Below are 20,115 nucleotides of genomic sequence, written 5' to 3'. Positions count from 1 at the left end.
TTAGAGACTAAGAGCCTTCATCCACTTTTTACAGTCTTATTTGGATAAAAGATGATGCAATTTTTTTGATTTGAGAGGGTCGGAAAAACACTAGTAGTCACATGTTCAAATGAATCATGTTTTTCTTTTGGTGCTGAAAAAAATCAAGATAATTGAGAGAAATCTTAGATTATTTAAGTTAATTCATGAGTTATGGCTTGAGTAGATATTGATGTTTCAAATCATGTTTTCTAGAAAAACTCCATTGGGAATACAAACGACAGGAATCTGGGTACGTTTAAATCTCTGGGAGTACTTCAGAACCCCAGGGATTTTCCAACCTCAGGAGCCTGCCTGAAACAGAAAGAGAGCCCTCCCTCCTCCCCCAGCTCACACGCACACAGGCGCACACACGAAACTTGTTGGCTGCGGTTACCGTGAAGTTGCCTGTCTTAAACCCATAGTCCCAGCAGGGTTTGGGGCCCTCCTTAGGATCCTGTGGTGCTCCTTTGAGGCCTCTTCAACAGGGTGCTGGGGCAGCTACTCCTAGCATACATCGAGCTATTTTAGTCTTCGGTTATTTTCATTTCAATGAGAAAATTGAGTAGGCTATTTGATGACTCATTCGTTTTCAACATTCATGGCCTGAAACCAATCAGGTTTCTCTCATCTGCAGAGCCTGTGCTTGTGTCCATCTATCTATGAGCTGTCTTTTCTACCCCTCCATTCATGTATATAACCTCCCCGACTTCTGGATACAGACAACTTCTAAACCCACAACTGGTTTCACCTGAATTCAGAAACATGCTTTGACTCTATCTACACGATGTCAGATTAGAATCGTGAGTAAGATTTACTTTTTTTTTTTCCAGCTAGGCTTGCAGTTTTATAGTCTGAGATATTTGAGTATGATTATACTTAATGTGGCAACTGAACTGTCTGGCTCTGACAAAGTAAAATAGCATTTTGAAAGGCAGAACCATTTGTTTGCTAGCCTTGTTTATCCAGAGGATCAGAGGAAGTATGACTCTGCCAATAGGCACAAAATAAATGGTGTATGGAAATCAAAATGCATTCCTTTTATATTGCCTCAGTGATCAATGAAGATCACCACTTGATTGATCCAGCTTTGGTGATCAGAATTAATCAGGAAAATGACTAAAATGAAATTAATGGGTTGACGGTGCTGTAATGTGAGTTTGCCGCTACCTAAAGCTACTCATAATCATTGAAAGACCACCCCGTTTACTTATTTTACCTTATTATTAATTTTCACCCATTTTACTGGTAAAATCGGTATGTATTTTATAAATAACAATAAGCCCATTAGTGTGGTAAATATAATAATGTACAAGTCTCCCATTGCATTTGTAATGACAATCAATTTTTCTCTCTAATTACATTAATTATAGCATTACATACCTTTGCAATTTGTACAGCATTGGACTCAATTAAGTGCATGCTGTATTTCAATAAAGCATTTTTGCCACCGTCATAAATCTTTGGAACACTAAGTTGTAGAGATAGTGGCAACCAAAGATTGATCTGCAGTGTTGGAATTCAGTGGGAAATCATGTCTTGTTATTGATTACTAAAAGAGTCATTAATTTATGGTAGCTGGTCGGAGATTTTGGCAAGTTTAGAACTTATTTCAAAATCATTCTCCATTCCAGCCACAGCTTTTCTCCCGAGAGAGGGAGTGAGAATGGAAGTGAGGAGGGAGGGGGCAAGGGAGGCGGGAAGGGAGAGAGAGAGAGGGAGAGAGAATATAAATTAAAATTTTAAAATTGCAAAATGATTCTATGTTGCATTCTGTTAAACAGAGTAGGGTGAAGTGTGTGTATGTAGTTATATCAAGGTCAGTAGCGAGCTGACTATTAGCGGGCCACAATCAGGGTGAGTAATTGGTTTCTGACAGTAATCTTTATTCTTGCAGAAATGTGACTGACAGAAAATACCTAGCTATTCAGTCTAAAAGCAGATGGCTCGCCATAAGAATTCAAGTAGCAGGTGAAAAACAGCCCAGAGTAAGCTCTTTGCTTGCTTTCAAAATAGAAATATTCTAAAGGTACAGTCCTGTTTTCAGACACTAATTAAAATGGTACATTTATATATATAAAAAAAGAGTCTAGAACTAGTTTGTAAAAAGGAAAGGAGTCTTCACACCTAGGAATTTCCTAATTTGTTATTTAGTTGATGATACAGGATTTGATTTTTGGTCATGAATACCACGTAAAGGAGGTCTTATTTCTCTCCAGGTTTCAAGTGTATGTTTTATTTACCTTCTCTTCATTTAGGGCTTTGAAGTACCTGTGACTAATTATGTAAGTTGACAGACTGGCTATAAATAACCCTTGCTCTTTCTTTTTTTCCCCCTTCTCATTTTTAAATTCTGAAAACGTGTTTGGAATAGCATGGGTCCTGTAATGACAGGGAGCTTCTGAGCTTTCACCCGCGGATAGAGGATTTGAACACCAGCGATGCAGCGCAGCTGATAAAGAACCCTAGTATTATTGTTGCTAGATTTTTATTTCTATGGTAACCGTGATGTCACTGGTGCCTGCAATGCTTAAACCGTCCATCTCTAATAACTTGAGCTGGTCTAGTAGGACAGAAATGTAAAAATGAAAAAGTTCTAATTAATACAATGTACCCACCAGATGCAATGATATAGATAATGTTTGGGAATATAAAAGCCGAATCTTGGTTGGGACTAAAAGAAAAATGTAGCGTGGAGTTTATTTCATTAAAAGCAGAAGCTTTTTTTTTTTTTTTTTTTTTGATATAATGACTATGACACGAGTGTAAAGGAGATTAAAAAATACAATAGAGAAGGCACTATCTATATGCTATAAGCTTTATTATTTGTAGCTAGAGAAGGCAGGCTAGGGGAAAATCATGCATTGGGGATTAATGTTTAATTCCTGTTAAGAAATGCAGAAAATAAGTGACATGTATATAATCCAACAGTAATATCGCTAAGAAGCATATTAATGATTTTATTATATTGCAGATGATTGTTTGCTATTTATACTCCTTGTCCTAAACTACCTCCATCCTCTTCCCAGTGCTCCAGGAAGCTTATTTTTTTGCTCTTAACTATCTTTGGTAAAGAATAAGTGACCATTTGCTTGCTGAGCTCTTATCTGTCCTCTCAGGGAGGAGTGAACTTCTTAACTTCACGGGCTTGGAAGAACTATCCCATGCCCATCTTTTGAGGGAGAAAAAAGTATTGGTGGCACTAATAACAACCAGAACGATGATAAACCCAGAGGGCTTATAAAGGAGATGGCTGCATGACTAAGCAGTGGAGCTTGAAAGACCTCCATTCTCTTCCAAGCGATGTTTATTATTGCTCAGTAGACGAGCTTTTGACAGTCAAGGCAAGGTGATGGAGAGAAAAACCAGAAGTCTTCTGTGCCTGCCTGCCTCACTCTGGTTCCCTGCCTTGCCTTACCCTCATGGCCAAGAAGGCTGGTTCTCAAGTCCGGAAGACCAGGGCTGTCACACGCTACACTGCCTCCCCTAACTCATCTATTCTTGGTAATTGTAATTGAGGAGGAGCCGAGTGGGAGTGGCCTGCCAGGGGACTGTCCCTCCTGCCTTACATCACCCTAGCTAGCCCCATAATGGTGGAGGGTGGCGAGGGGGGCGGTTTCTAGGTCGGTCAGAGTTCTTGACTCTTTCTTGGGTTGTTTTTGTGAAGCCACTCTGCTCCAAAATTGGCTGGGTTTCCAAAGGAATGAAACTCATTGATTTGGGTTTAATGTTTTAGATACTCACAGGGGCCAATTCTTCCCCATTAAAGAGAGATGACTTGCTTAGCTTGCTCATATACCTGCCAGCACTATTACTTTTCTACTGTTATCTCACTGCAGCCATCAACTATATAGATACTAGAGTGATAAAAATGCATCCGGTTGACATATGAGCTGAAATCCAGCTGACTATGAGCTCTGTAAATCTGTTTTATAAAAACCCCTATCCTTGATAATGTATTGAGAAAAAAGACAAAATAAGAATAACTCTTTGTACTGCACTGATAGCATAAAGTCCTTCAGCTTTCAGTGGGCAAGATGCAACATTTCCCTCAAGAAAATGTGGACTTCTATTTCCAGGTTTGATTGTGGTATGACTTCAAATTATCTCTTGCTTTAGTATGTATCTAGGTATCCTAACAGTAGGGACATAAGCTATTTTACATGTGAAGACAGTGCTAATTGCATAATGAAAAATACCCTAGATTAATAATACTGATTATAGCTGAAATTTATTTAGCATTATAAAATTCTACTTTTCAAATACCAGGTGTCTGAGATTATACACTAGGCAAAGGACAGAGAAAATGACTTGGACTTAACCTGTGCCCACAATGAGAAAAGATCTAAAGAATTTCTGGCATTGTTTACATGGAATATCATCTAGAAAGGAAAATTAAAGAATCTCCCTCTTTCATAAAGCCCTCTATTGATACTAACACTGTGCTGTGTATTTTATTTTTTTTTAATTGAAATATAGTCAGTTTACATCATTGTGTCAATTTCTGGTGTACAGCATCATGTTTCAGTCATACATAGACATACATATTCCTTTTCATATTCTTTTTCATTATAGGCTACTACAAGATATTGAATATAGTTCCCTGTGCTATATACAGTAGAAACTTGTTTATCTATTTTATACATAGCAGTTAGTATCTGCAAATCTTAAACTCCCAACTTATCCTTTCCCACCCAATTTCCCCTGCGGTAACCATAAGTTTGTTTTCTATGTCTGTGAGTCTGTTTCTGTTTTGTAAATAAGTTCATTTGTGTCATTTTTTTAGATTCCACACATGAATGATATCATACGGTATTTTTCTTTACATAAAGCAACGTAGTATAGAGTAGACATTAAGAGAATGCCCTTTAGAAGGAGATATCTGGGTTCCAATCCCACCTCCACCAAGTAGGGCAGTTTGACCTTGGGCAACATTCTCCACTTGTTAGTGCCCCAGTTCCCTCAGCTGTCAAAGGAAGACAGTAGCACTGGCCACATCAGAACACTGTTACCTGGGTTAAATAAATTAACGCATGCAAAGTTCTTAGGGAAGTGCCTGGTCTAGGTCTACAGTTTGTGTTCAACACCTGTTAGCTACTTTAACTGTTATTGTTCCATTGGATCAAAATTGTCCAAGTTTGAAAAACTGGTGGGAGGAGGGAGAGGCAAAGACAAAAACAATACTTCATATTTCAAAAATAGTAAACTACTATACATGTGTTCAGTATACTAATAGGAGTTTAGAAAAGTTTCTGGTCTTTGCCCTCTCTGCCTTTCCCACTGCCCGTAGGTTCTCAAATTATTATTTTATTTACCATCCCTAATCTTAAAATGTCTGTTGCCTCATAAGACCATTTATTTCCCATTGTAGAGGTCAAAATGGCCCCTTTCACAGTGTTCTATCGCCTGACGATGAAAGTAACGAAAGCTCTTTTTCTAGTAGCTCATCCTTTGACCTATAATCTGCTCCAAGCAACTCTGCCTGTGCCTGACAGTCATATAACTATGCTATTATTGCTAGTTATTGAATGATTCAAGAGTGATATTCTCCGTTGGGGTTGATGTTGTATCATTGCCATCTTTTGCTAACTGTGGCTTTCACAGAGTCAGGTGTCTCTACCCTCCTCTCTTATTGGATGATTAACTATCTGATGGAAAAGACCTTTTTCTGTATATCACACATACTCTAAAGGGTCAATAAATGTTTTGGAAATAAAAGTAAGGGAGTCCCATAGAAGTGACCACCAAATATGAGACCAGCTGGTCCTAGGGAACAGAAGAGAACCTGTGTATTGTCACATGATAAAGATCAATATATGGAGTCCCAATTTGACTCCATCACTTATTAGTTGAATGATTTTATACATATTCTAACTTCTCTGAACCTTGATGATCTATTTTATAGGAGGGGTTGGTGGTCATATCTGCCTTTTATAGTTGTTGCAGGTATCAAGTGAGAGGATGTTGTTAAGAAATGGCTTTAAACTGGACAGATATTTGCTGTTGTCGTGATGGTGGTTCATGGAATGAAAGTGACTTTTTTGGGTCAGATTTTGGTGACCAGTCCCCACGTTGTTTAGATGATGTCCCACTTCTCTGTTGCTGTACAAGCAGCCACCCTCAAACTTAGTGGCCCAAAACAACAGCAGCAACAATAATTATTTCGCTCAGGGATCTGTGATTTGGGCAGGGCTTGGTGAGAACAGCTCATCTCTGTTTTGCTTGATATCAGCTGGGAGAGGTTTGAAGGCTGAAGGCTGACTCACATGTCTAGCAGTTGATGCTGGCTGTAGGTCAGAACTTTTGATGGGGCTGTCAACTGAACACCTACATGACATGGTGACTGGGGACCAAAGATGTGCATTGAGGGAGAGGGAGAGTGTGAGAACGCCAGGAAGCAGCTGTGTTTGCTTCTTATGACATCACCTGACAAGTCACAGAGCATCGTTGCTACCATATTCTGTTGAACGAAAGCAAGTCACTAAGGGTCACTCATATTCAGGGGAGAAGGATTCATTTTTCCGTGTTTTGATGGGAGGAATGTCAAATAATATGTAGACCACCACAGATATTAGCACCCCCCTACTACTACTACCAGTAGCTGGCCCTTTTTTGAATATTTAGTACATACCAGATACAATACTGCATCATATCATTTAATTCCCACCAAATATCTAGGAGGTTAACACCATTGTACACACTTTATTTATTTATTTTGTGGGAGGAGGTAATTATATATTTTTTTAATTTTATTTTTTTAATGGGGGTACTGGAGACTGAACCCAGGACCTGACGCATGCTAAGCACTGATCTATACCCCTCCCCCACCACATTTTAAAAATGCCAAAAATGACCCTCAGGATGTTTACTAGCTTGCCCAAAGTTACATAGGGGAGGCCCTAGGATTAAATTCAGTCATGTCGTTAACCACTGCAATATACCTCCTTTCCCTTTGACGTTATACTTGTGTGATGATAGGAATGCATTTTTTTGTGTGTGTGTGAAATGGGGACTGACTGCTAAGTGATCAATCAGTGAACAAAATTCATTTGGCCTTATTGCTTCAATAGAGGAGCATGTTTGGCACCTTTAAATAGATGCTGCATTAAAATATGTACCTGCTGGTAGCTCTTTCTGAATTGAGTGCCTAGCTCGGTCAATAGAAAACAGTTTAAAACTCTTCCATCAGTACCCTTTGAATAATAAGCTCTCCAGAAGTTAGAAGATACTCAGTGTTAGAAAAGATGCCCAGCAACTCAGTGTCTAACTCTGTCACCAGTCAGGGAGCCTTGGGAGCATGTGGTTTAAAACTACAGAGAAAATTAAAGTTTCTCAGCTTCTTGGTGACTCGATACATTCTGTGCTTCAGCAACTACAGCAAGTGGGACCCTTCAACTTCTGAACTCTGCCCAGCCTTGTTGATAGAGCTAACAGGTTGCACACTTATTTGTTGGCTTTGGAAAATCCCAACATGTTGGTCGTGCCTGAATTACCTTGATTGACAGTAGGGATATTATTAATTTAACTAAATGAGGGCAAGGCCCTCTGCTTTTCTTGGCTCTGTCAGTAGAGCCTCATGGAGGGTGGTAATTATATGTGGGAGGCAAACAGCTGTATGTGGTTGTCCTTGAGTGTGGAATGAATTTGGAAGGAGAAAGAGACCCACAAAGGAGAGAGAGATGAATTTCAAAGGGTGTTGTCTGTAATACATAGTGTCAAGTGAAACTGGTGAAATGAGATTGATAGCATCATTAGTTAGCCATGCCTTTTGGGACATTCAGATTCAAAAATGCAAAAAAAAAAAAAAAAGATTGTACATAGAGAGTCATGCATTTATATTCATATTCTTGCTTTACTCTGTTAGATTCAGCTATACTGTTGCTGCAAGGAATGTTCCCTTTTGAAAAATTCGTATATTAAAATAAGTGAAATGTTTACGTTACAGTTCAGATTTCAGTCTTTTAGTTTGGTTTTTGTTTATGGTGAAATTTAAGTGAAGCAAAGTAAAACTCTTTATATACATGAGCTAAACATTTTTGGTCCATCAAGTCAACTAGTAAAGACCATTTCTATAGGACTGTGGCTTGTCTTACTGTTTGCTCCACTTTGGACAAAAAAACTCCTGGAATAAAATCTCTGGGGAGAAGAACATAAGTACATGAAAGCTGAACTGAAAATTGAACTTGAGATGCTACAGTTATCTGTCACTTTTTCCTTTTGCTCAAACCTTTGTTTCTTGTAAGAGGAAAGTTTAAACCTATGGAAACTGAAAGGATAAGTCCACTGTAGGCCTGTGTGGCTTGCTGTCCTTTTTTTTTTGCCTGCTAAGCATGAAACACTTTGTAATCTGTCAAGTGAAGTCTAAAAATGGGCAGCTGTGCATGAGAACGACACATGTTTTTACCCCATAGAGGCAGATACTTAATGAACATATGGGCATTTGATGAACACATAATTATCTTATAAACATTTGTTTGGTGATGTTTTCAACAAAAAGTACTACTTTTAAAGAGAGCAAGAGAAGTGCATTTGGTAGTTCATCACTTCAAGTGTGTTATTTCACACCAAGATTAAAAAGGCAAAAGTTGATGCTGGACTTGTCTGCCAGGCCATAACTGTTTATTTCAAGATGACTCTCGTTTTGATAGATCTTTCAAGAAGCTGCATTCAATTTTTCACTGTATCCATATAACTCCAAATATCTAAGCACTTAAGTTTCAGAAGTCGGGGCCTGGGAATCCAGATTACAGGTTTAATATCGTGGAAAATTTGAGATGTTATTAAATAGCAAGCAGATCTTAAATTTTCTCAAGGTTTATGAGTCTAGCAAATGAAAAATGGGGCACAGATGAGATGTTTACTAGTACAGACTCCGTACACAAAATCAGCCAAGGTGTGTATCATCGTTAAATGTTTCATCCCACAAAATGGCTGTACTCAAAAGCTTATATTATTTTGATTGATTCAGAGCTGTCTGAAGAATTCATGATGTTGAGATTGTACTTCTCTGAAATCTTAAGATTTCCATACAAATATTTTATTAATGCCTGTATCTATGTATACTCTAACTAGAAGAGATTTGTTTTTATGTGCCAGGGCAGTGGATTTTTATGTACACCTGGAGCAGAGGGTGGATATGTGGAATGTTCTAAGTTATGTGTTCATGGCCCAAATCTAAGCATTCTAGTTAGGTGCCCCCAAAGAGTTTTAAAGTAATTATTGTATAATATTTGGCTAAAAATAATCTACTTGTAATCTTTCAGAGTCCACAAAATGGTAAGAATTAATATGGCTATCAGGTTAACTCAGCCTCAAATATTTGCTTTCCCCCAGTTCTTTTGAAAATAAAAGAACAATGCATTCAGCCCACAAATATTTTTTGACTGTCTAACGTGTGCCAGTTTCACACAGCTCATCGCACTGAATTGTAATTATAGTTTACCCGTATTTTTCCTTGACTAGACTATGTTTTTTTTTAAGAGAAAAGAGATTGTGCCTTAATCATGTCTACACTGTCCTTCCTCCGCACAATGAATGCCACATAAGTGCTCAATCAATGAATGGTGAATATATGAGTAAGTATGTAAATAAAGCCATAAACACGTGAGTGAAAAATCTGGTCAACCCAGTAACAATGGGCACAGGAAAGTAGAGGAAGGAAATATTCTTTCTATTTTGGAGAAGGGAGAAGTAGAAATACCAGGAAAGACGTTAGGAATGAGGTGACACTTGAGCTGGACGTTAAAGGATGCATAGGAGGCTATTAGATTTGGTTACCAGTCCTTGGTTACTTTAGAAAACAGGTTCAGTGAAATGTTGAGAGCAAACAGCATATTGCAAGAGGCTGAGGATCGGGGTAGATATGAAAAAATGGAGATAGAACCTCTCCATTTAAATAATTTTTATGAGGAGTATCTGGTGTCTAGACCTAGATTTGAATCCTGGTTTTGCCTCTTACAAGCTGTGTAAATTTCTTGGTGCTGTGGCTTTCTGATCTCTGCAATGAGGATAGTGAGACTATCTTTTGGGAGTATTGAATGACAAATTAGATAGGCAAATGTAACACTTTCTGTAAATACTCAATAATTAAGCTACAAAACAAAGGAGGGAAAGGACAGTAGCAGGGGGGAATAGCAGATTAGAATAAGGACATTTCTCTTTCAATTTCTCTTTCATTTTGAGCGATTTTCTCATAGTAAAATCTTATGTAAGATTCCATGATATTCCCTAAATCAAAAGTTTTAGCAACCAAGCAAATGATTTTATTTGACTTTGGTGTCCCTTCTGTTCTTGTCTGTTTCCTTTTCCCCAGTGCTATTAAACTGTTGAGTAATCTTTCCTTTGAGTCTTGATACTTTTAGAGTTTCTCATATCTGTTCAGCCTGCTTCTGAAATGTACCTGTGATATGTTCTAAGGATCATGCTGTAAGAATTACAAGGTAGTAAAATGATTTTAAGGTCACGTTTTCAAGTAATATATTTGAATTTGAGAAGGGGTCTTACTGAGGCACAATGGCTTAAGCCAGTTGCTTGTTCATAATTTACATTCTGCCAACTTCCACAAGGTATTTGTTGTGACACAATAAGCTAAAACAGTGATTCTGATGAGTGTTGAGAAGTTTAGGTCTGATGTTACTCATGAACTTTTTGAAGCTCCTTGGATAGATTTGCTAAGAATCTGATGCAGGCCTGCAAGAGAGCTATTTGATGAAAAATAGGTGTCTCAGTGCCCCTCCAAACGTATTCTACTCAGGTTTTCCCAATGGGTTAGCTTGGGACCACAAATCAAAGGTCTACATTCTATTTGGAAAATACGTTGTTTCTAAGTTTCTGTATATTTGTTTGTATTAATAGTGTTGGGGGTGGTTTATGTACAATAAGCTGCATCTATTTAAAATGTGCAATTTGATGAATTTTGACAGACGTTTACTCCTGTGAAACCATCACCACAATCAAGGTATAGAACACTTGTAACACCCCTAAAGTCTCCTCATGGTGCTTTGTGTTCCATTTACCCCTCCCTCTGTCGTTGACTCCCGGCAACCACTAATCTGCCTTCTGTTATTACAGATGAGTTTGTATCTTCTAGAGTTTTGTATTGATAGAGTCAGGTACTATATATTCTTCTGTGTCTGACTTCTTTTCAATCAGCATAATTATTTTGAGATTATGCATGTTGTTATATGTTCTAGTTATTCATTATTTTTATTGATGAGTAAGTACTACGATTGTTTATCCATTCACTTATTGATAGGTATTTGGATTGTTTCCAGGCACTCTGAATAAAGCTGCTATGGACATTCATGTACAGGTGTTTTTGTGGACATATATTTTGATTTCTCTGGGATAAATACCATTAATGGAGTGGGTAGGTTATCTGGTAGGTGTGTGTTCAATTTTTTTAAGCAACTGCCCACCAGTTTTCTAAAGTTGTTGTGATACTTTATATTCCCACATGGAGTTGACAGTAGTTCCATTCAACTCTCACCCTTGCCAATATGTGGTATTTTCTTTTCTCTCTTAATTTTTTTTTTTTTTTGAATTAGTCTTCTAAAGAGTTTATAGTGGTGTCTTATTCTGTTAATCTATTCATCTAACCTAATGTCACAGAGGCTTTCTCCTATGTTTTCTCTTAGAGCAAAACTGTTCGATAGAACTTTGTGAATGATAGAAATATTCGATATCTGCACCGTTCAAGACAAGAGCCACTAGCCAATTTTGGCGATTGAGAAATTGAGATATAGCTAGTGAGGCTGAGGAATTGAATTTTTAGTTTTAGATATAAATTGAGATATATGGCTGGCTGCTGTAACTCTACACTGTCATTCCAGAGGTTTTATAGATTTGACTTTTACATTTAGATCTATGAGCCACAATTTAATTGTTGTATATTGTATATTGTATAAGGTGAAGGTCTATGGCCATTATTTTCCATTTGAATATTCATTTTTCCTAGCACCATTTGTTGGTGCTTTCCCTTCTCTGTTGAGTTAGTTTGGCACCTTTATTGAAAATTAATTGACCATACATTTATGAGTCAAATTTTGGATTCTGGAGTCTATATTATGTGGACCTATATTTCTACTCTTTCACCAATGCCACATGGTCTTGATTACTGTGGCTTTAGCATACGTGTTGAAATGGGATCCAGGAAGACTTCCCTCGTATTCCTACTTTAAAAAAACCATTTTTGCTATTCTAGGTTATTTACCTTTCCATATAAATTTAGCATCAGCTTGTCAGTTTCTCTAAAAGCCTGCTGGGATTTTGATTGAGATTGTGTTGGCTCTATAGATAAATTTGGGGAGAACTGAAATCTCAGCAGTATTGGGTCTTACAATTCATATATGTAAAAAATCTCTCTGTTTATTTAGATCTCCTTTAATTTCTCTCAGCAATGTTTTGTAGCTTTCAATATAGAAGCCTTGTATATCTTATGTCTGATTTATCCCTTTGCAATTTTATTTTTAGATACATTTAAATAGAATTATTTTATTTTCCAATTGTGTCTCTTCATACATAAAATACAATTAATTTTTGTATATATTAACCATGTATCCTGTATCCTTGCCAAATTCACTTATTTTTTATATGCCTTAGGGTTTTTGATATAAGCAATGAAACGGTTGGAAAATAGGGACAGATTTAATTCTTCCTTACCAATATTTATGCCTTTTATACTTTCATCACTGCAATGACTAGGACCTCCAGTAAATGTTAGATTGCTTACAGCAGGCATCCTTACCTTGCACCTTCCTGATTGTAGAAGAAAAGTGTTCTATATTTCACTTTATTAAGTACAATATTATATGTATAATATCCTGTGTGTGTGTTATATAAAATTAATTATACCACAGTTTGTCTATCCATTCTCCTTTTGGAAGATATTTTGGTTGCTTCCAGTTTTTGGCAGTTATGAATAAAACTGCTATTAGCTTTCATGTGTATGTTTCTGTTTGACCATACATCTTCACTCATTTGGCTAAATAACGAAGAACGTTTTATTACTGGATCATTTGGTAAGACTGTTTTCAATCCTGTAGGAAGCCACCAAATTATCTTCCAAAGTGCCTGTATCTTTGTGCATTCCCACCAGCAATGAATGAGAGTTCCTGTTGCCCCACCTCTCCTTGTCAGCATTTGGTATTGTCAGTTGTTGTTGTTGTTGTTGTTTAATTTTAGCCATTCTAATGTATGTGTAGTAGTGTCTTATCATTTTAAGTTATAATTCCCTAGTGTCATATGATTTTAATCACCTTTTCATATGTTTATTTGTCATGCTATTTGGGGAAATATCTATTCAGATCTTGTTCCCATTTTATAAGTGAGATATTTATTTTCTTATTATTGAGTATTAAGTGTTCTTTGCACATTGAGGATAAAGTCCTCTATCAGATATGTATTTTGCAAATATTTTCTCGCTGTCTGTTTTTTTACTCATTAACTTAATGATGTTTTTTGCAGATTACATATTTTTTATTTTAATGAAGTCCACTTACCAGTTTTTCCTTTCATGTGGAAAATCTAAAAAGCCATAGCCAAACCAAATGCCCCACACCACCAAGCAATTGTCCAGTACCATCTGGGTGTACTACAGTTGAACTCAGTTTTGACACGAAGGATTTAGTCCTACAAGACTGCCCCCTTCCCAATTTAGATGTCAATTGCAAGTCCAGGTTCTCACCTGTGCTTCTGTCCAACTGGCTGAACATCAAGGTTTTCCAGGACCTCTTCCTCAGGTTTGACTAATTTGCTAGAGTATTTCACAGAACTCAGAAACATTTAACTTACTAGATCACCAGTTTATTACAAAAGGATATAACTCAGAAATAGCCAAATGATAGAGATGTGTAGGGCAAGGTATGTGGGAAGGGGCAAGGAGCTTCCATGCCCTCTCTGGGCGTGCCACTGTTCCAGCACCTCCAAGTATTCATCAGCCTGGAAGCTCTCCAAACCTTGTCTTTCTGGGTTTTTATGGAGGTTTCCTTATGTAGGCATGATTGATGAACTCATTGGCCATTGGAGACTGATTCAACCTCCAGCCACTCTCTTCTCCCCAGACTTCCGCAGGTGGTGGGCAACCAGCCTCCATCCCTAGGTAGGATTCGTGTCACCTCATTAACATAGCAAGACACTTTTAGCACTCTCATCACTTAGGAAATTTTAAGAATTTTAGGAGTTCTGTGCCAGAAACAGACATGAAGTCCAAATAATCTATTTCTTAATATAAACCACAACATCACAATTATCTTCTAGGAGTTTAATAGTTTTGCATTTTACATTATGTTTATAATTCATTTTGAGTTAATTTTTTGGTAAGAGATCTGTGTCTCAATTCATTTTTTGCATGTGAATGTGTGTTATTCCAACATCATTTATTGAAAAGACCATCCTTTCTTCATTGAATTGCCTTTGCTCCTTTGTTGAAGATTAGTGATCTATATTTCTGAGTATATTTCTGGGCTTTCTATTTTGTTCCATTGATCTATTTGTCTATTCTTTCACCAGTACCACACTCTTGATAATTGTGGCTTTATAGTAACTCTTCAAGTTGAATAATATCAGTTTTCTGATTTTGTTCTTCTTCAGTATTGTGTTAGCTCTCTGCATTTTGTGCTTTTCCATATAAACTTAATAACCAGTTTGTCCATATCGACAAAAGTAATGACTGGGCTTTTGATTAAGTTCACTTTGACTGTCGGGAAGAATTAACATTTTAATAATATTGAGTCTTACTATCCATGAACATGGAATAATAGGATTTGTAGTTTTCCTCATATAGATCTTGTACATATATTTTGTTAAACTTATTCCTAAATCTTCTTTTGGGGTTCCAATGAAAGGGTATTGCAACTGGGAGTTCGAAATTTGTAGATACTGACAGGGATATGTAGAATAGATAAACAAGATTATACTGTATAGCACAGAGAAATATATACAAGATCTTGTGGTAGCTCACAGCGAAAAAGAATGTGACAATGAATATAAGTATGTTCATGTGTAACTGAAAAATTGTGCTCTACACTGGAAATGGACACAACATTGTAAACTGACTATAACTCAGTAAAAAAAAAAAAAAGAAAGAAAGGGTATTGCATTTTTTATTTTAAATTCCAATTGTTCACTGCTAGTATATAGGAAAGCATTTGGCATTTGTATATCAGTCATATATCCTACAACCTTGCTATAATCACTTATTAGTTCTGGAAGTTTTTCATTGTTGATTCTTCAGGATTTTCTACACAATCAGGCCATCTGCAAACAGTTTTATTTCTTTCTCCCCCTCTCTGTATATCTTTTATTTCCTCTTCTTGTCTTGTTGTACTAACTAGGAGTTTCCAGAACAATGTAGAATGTGTGTGGTGAGAGGGCTCTTCCCTGTCTTGTTCCTGACCTTAATGATAAAGCATTTAGTTTTTCATCATTAGTGTAATGTTAATTGTAGGGGTTTTTTGTAGGTATTTTTTGTAAATTTTTAAAAATCAAATTGAGGAAGTTCCTTTCTATTTCTAATTTGCCAAGAGTTTTTATCGTGAAGAGTGTTGGGCTTTGTCGAATACTTTTTTTCACCTAGTGATAGGATCATCTGATTTTTCTTCTATAGCATATTGATACGATGGATTAAAATAATTGAAATTTAAGTGTTGAACCAGCATTGCTCACCTGGAACAAATCCCATTTGGTCATGGTGTATAATTCTTTTTATGCATTGTTGGAGTGGATTTACTAATATTTTATTGAGTTTTGCATCTATGTTTATGAGAGATATTGGTCTGTCATTTTCCTTTCTTGTAATGTTTTTATCAGTATTAGTCAGGCCTCATAGAATGAATCAGGAGGTGTTCACTGTGCTTCTATTTTTTGTAAGAGATATACAGAATTGCTATCTTTTTTTCCCTTAAATGTTCGGTAGAAGTCATTAAGAAAACTATCTGGACTTAATGCTTTCTGTTCGAAAGGTTAATATTCATTCAATTTCTTTAATAGTTATGGGCAAAACAGATAAGCCATTTTTCCTTCTGTGAGTTTTGGTAGATTATGTCTGCTATTCACTGAATGTGTGTTTCCCCTTAAAATTCAGATGTTGAAACTTACTCCCCAATCTGTTGTTGTTAGGAGGTAGGGCCTTTGGGAGGTGATTAGTTCATGAGGATAAAGCCCTGATAAATGGGATTAGTGACCTTATAAAGAGACTCCAAATACCTCCCTTGCCCCTTCTGCCATGTGAAGACACAGTGAGAATTCAAATGTTCATCTGTGAACCACGAAGTGGGTCCTGACCAGACACCGAATCTGCCAGTACCTTGATCTTGGACTTCCCAGCCTCCAAAACTGTGAGAAATAACTTTGTTACTTATAAGCCAGCTAGTCTATGGCAGTGTGTTACAGCCGCCCAAATGGATTGAGACAGGCACTTTCCAGTAATTGAACCATTTCATGTAAGTTGTCAAATGTGTGGACATAATATTCCTTAATGTCTGTGTGATCAGTTGTGATAGTCCCTCTTCATTTCTGACATTAGTAACTAGTGCTCTCTCTCTTTTGCCTTGGTTAGCCTGGCTAGAGGCTATAATAAAATAATGTCTAGCCAGGCTATAATCAGATCAATTATTATTTTTTTATTGAGGTATAGTTGATTTACAATATTGTGTTAGTTTCTGGTGTATAGCATAGTGATTCAGTTAAACATGTATATATATTCATTTTCATTATAGGTTATTACAAGATATTTAATATAGTTCCCCATGCTACACAGTAAGACCTTGTTGTTTATCTGTTTTGTATATAGTATTTTGTATCTGCTAATTCCAAACTCCTAATTTATCTCTTCCCCTTTCCCTTCCCCTTTGGTAACTGTAAGTTTGTTTTCTATGTCTGTGAGTTTATTTCTGTTTTATAAATAATTCATTTGTATTATTTTTTAGGTTCAACATATAAGTGATATCATACGATATTTGTCTTTCTCTGTCTGACTTACTTCACTTAGTATGATAACCTCTAGGTCCATCCATGTTGCTGCAAATGGCATTATTTCATTCTTTTTTATGGCCAAGTAGTATTCCATTATCTATATCTATATCTGTCTGTCTCATATCTTCTTTATCCAGTCATCTGTTGATGGACATTTAGGTTGCTTCCATATCTTGGCTATTGTAAATAGTGCTCCTACAAACATTGGGCAGTTATTTTATTGATCTTGCCAGAGAACTAACTTTTGGTTTTGTTGACTTTTCTCTACTGTTTTCCTCTTTTGAATTTCATTCTTTTCTTTTGTTATTTTTATTATTTGTTTTCTTCTTACTTTAAATTTGTTTTGCTTTGCTTTTCTCTAGTTTCTAAGGTAGATTATTGATTTCAGATCTTCTTTCCTAATATATATTTAAATATATATAATTATATAAAATGCTATAAATTCCCTCTAAGCACTGGATTCTCTGTATCTCACACATTTTGATGAGCTGTATTTCCATTTTCATTTAGTTGAAAATATTTTTAATGTTCTCTTCAGGTTTCTTCTTTTACCCATGTGTCATTTAGAAGTATGTTATTTAATATACAAATATTTGGGGATTTTTCAGCTATCTTTCTGTCACTGATTCCTAGTTTAATTCCACTGTGGTCTGAGAGCATACTTTGTTTGATGTCTAGTCTTTTAAGTTTGTTAAGATGTGTGTTTTATAGCCCAGATGTTGAACTCTCTTGGTGAATATTCCATGTGAGCTTGAGAAGAATGTGTATTCTGCTGTTGTTGGATGAAACATCCTGTAAATGTCAATTAGATACAGTGGATTGACAATGCTTTCAGTTCAACTGTATCTTTACTGATTTTTTTTGCTTACTGAATCTGTCAGTTACTGATAGAAGTGTATTGAAGTCTCCAACTCTAATAGTGAATTTGTGTATTTTCTCTTGCAATTCTATCAGATTTTGCCTCACATATTCTGATGCTTTGTAGTTAGGTAAATACACATTCAGGGTTGTTATATCTTTGTGGAGAATCTACCCCTTTATCATTATGTAATACCCCCATTTATTCTGAAGTCTGCTTTGTGTAAAATTAATATAGCTAATCCATCTTTCATTTGGTTCGTGTTAGCATGGTATATATTTTTCTATCCCTTTACTTTTACTTTACTGGTTAGAATGCAACATTACTAAATAGATAAAGAAATGAAGATGAACTGTTTTGGCCAGAAAGTAGACTATGATAGATTGTTTGCAAAATTGGCTGCTATAATTTATCTATCCTATATCTATGTACTTTTGACTAGGCTGCTCCTCTCATCAATAGATAGACTGTATGCCCATTTCCCAATGAATCTGGGCTGAACTTTTGACTTGGTTTGATACATAAAATGTGGTAGAAGTGAGTTTTGGAGTTTTAAGCTTAAGCCTATGAACTTATGCTCTCACTATAGTGCTGCCCTGAGACTTTCATGTTAATAAAGCCTGGGATAGTCTCCTTGAGGATAAGGGCCCCTGTGGTCCATTTTGCGGCTCATATCAACTACCAGACAAGTCAGTAAGGTCCTCTTGAATGGTTCATCCTCAGTTGAGTCAACAGGCACCTGCAGTCACGTGAATGACTACAGTTGATACCAGCAGAAGAACTACTTAATGGAGCCCATCCTATGGAATCATGTAGAATAGTTGTTTTTTTAAGCCACAAAATTTTGGGATGCTTTGTTATGCAGTAATGAAAACTGATATTCCTTCTCTATGAGCAACAAATTCCTCTTCTCAGGTTGTTTTCTTCACTTTTTTTCTTAGCTAAAACCAGACTTTTCATAGTTTGTCAAATTCAATGAAACTGTTCTTATAGCACATAAACATTAGGCACAGAACATGGAGTAAATATCCTTGATCCCCAGTGTTCTTTCAAGACCATTATTCCTCCTTCCTCCTGTTTAATGCTCTCTGTACCTTTTGACTTTCATGCTGTAACACTGTCGCTTACTAATCCTTCTTTTTCTTGTTATCTGCTGACATCTTTGTCAAACTCCCTGATTCATGCATACCTGTAGAAACCTGCTTGCTCTCTTTTTCCCCATCACTAAACTTTCTACTATTCCTAGTGATTCAAATACTTTTTTGAATAATTCACTGGCTTGGTGACTTGGTAACTCAATTCCTTGGTCTCCACTTACTTCCAGCAATCTATTCTTACACTCTATGAAAGTTACTTTTTGCAACGATCATATCTTGGATATTATATTCAGTCCTCTTTTGCTGGATTTTTACTCCTCTTACACATCTAAATGTTAGAATAACTCGGGGCATGTTCCTAGGTACCTCTAGTATCCATATTCCCCCATAACTTGGTCTTATTGATTTTTATTTATTATTTAAATGCTGCACTGGATGTATATCCCCTACCTGTATCTCTTCCTTGAGCTCCAGACACATATTTAGCTGCCTACTTGACATTTCCACTTACATGTCTTGAAATCATCTCAAATCTACTCTGTCCAAACTAGACCTCTTATTTTTCCCATTTGAGCTTTTCTCCCCACTCAGTCCATCCGTGTCTACCCAGCTGCAGAAGGTGGGTGCTATCCTGTTCTTGATTGCTCAGTTCCTCTCATACTTACATCTAATTCTCCACGAAGTGCGATTTAGTGTTCTTTCCGAATATACTTTAAATCCATACAGTTATCTACATTTATACTTCACCACACCAGTTCAGACCAAGAATCTCTTACCGGGACTATTCCAACAGCCACCTGAGTGCTTTATCTGCTTCAACTTTTTATAAACCTATAATTTATTCTATGCAGAGAAGCCAGAGAATTCTTTTTTTAAATTTGAATGAAATCACACCACATCTCTGCTTTAAAACTCTTCCATGGCTACACATTGAACATATAATAGATGCTGTTGTCTTTAATGTGGCCTAAAAAGACCCTGCATACATGGCCTCTGCCTACCTCTCTGATCTTAACCCCCATGATCCCCCCACTTGCTGTGTTCTGGTCACAGCAACCTTCTTTCTGTTCCTGAAACCTATCAAGCTTTTGTCCATCTTAGATCATTTGTCCTAACTACTCTTGCTTGATGCTATCATCCGCCCCAAATCTATCCTGAATCTTCATGTGG

The 20,115-nt window shown here is 36.6% G+C and overlaps 1 long non-coding RNA gene across 1 annotated transcript in view; it reads left to right on the top strand.

The window, feature by feature from the left end:
• The first annotated feature begins 525 nt into the window (after positions 1–525).
• Positions 526–20,115, top strand: part of LOC123615698 (uncharacterized) — a 229,252-nt gene continuing 209,662 nt past the window's right edge. Inside the window, exon 1 of the long non-coding RNA XR_006723374.2 lies at positions 526–821. This is a non-coding gene — a long non-coding RNA (uncharacterized LOC123615698). The remainder of the gene's footprint in view (positions 822–20,115) is intronic.

Source organism: Camelus bactrianus, chromosome X (genome assembly GCF_048773025.1).
Source record: "Camelus bactrianus isolate YW-2024 breed Bactrian camel chromosome X, ASM4877302v1, whole genome shotgun sequence".
Lineage (NCBI taxonomy): Eukaryota > Metazoa > Chordata > Mammalia > Artiodactyla > Camelidae > Camelus > Camelus bactrianus.
The sequence above is the reverse complement of the archived record's forward strand: the minus strand, read 5'-3'. Positions and strand labels throughout refer to the sequence as shown.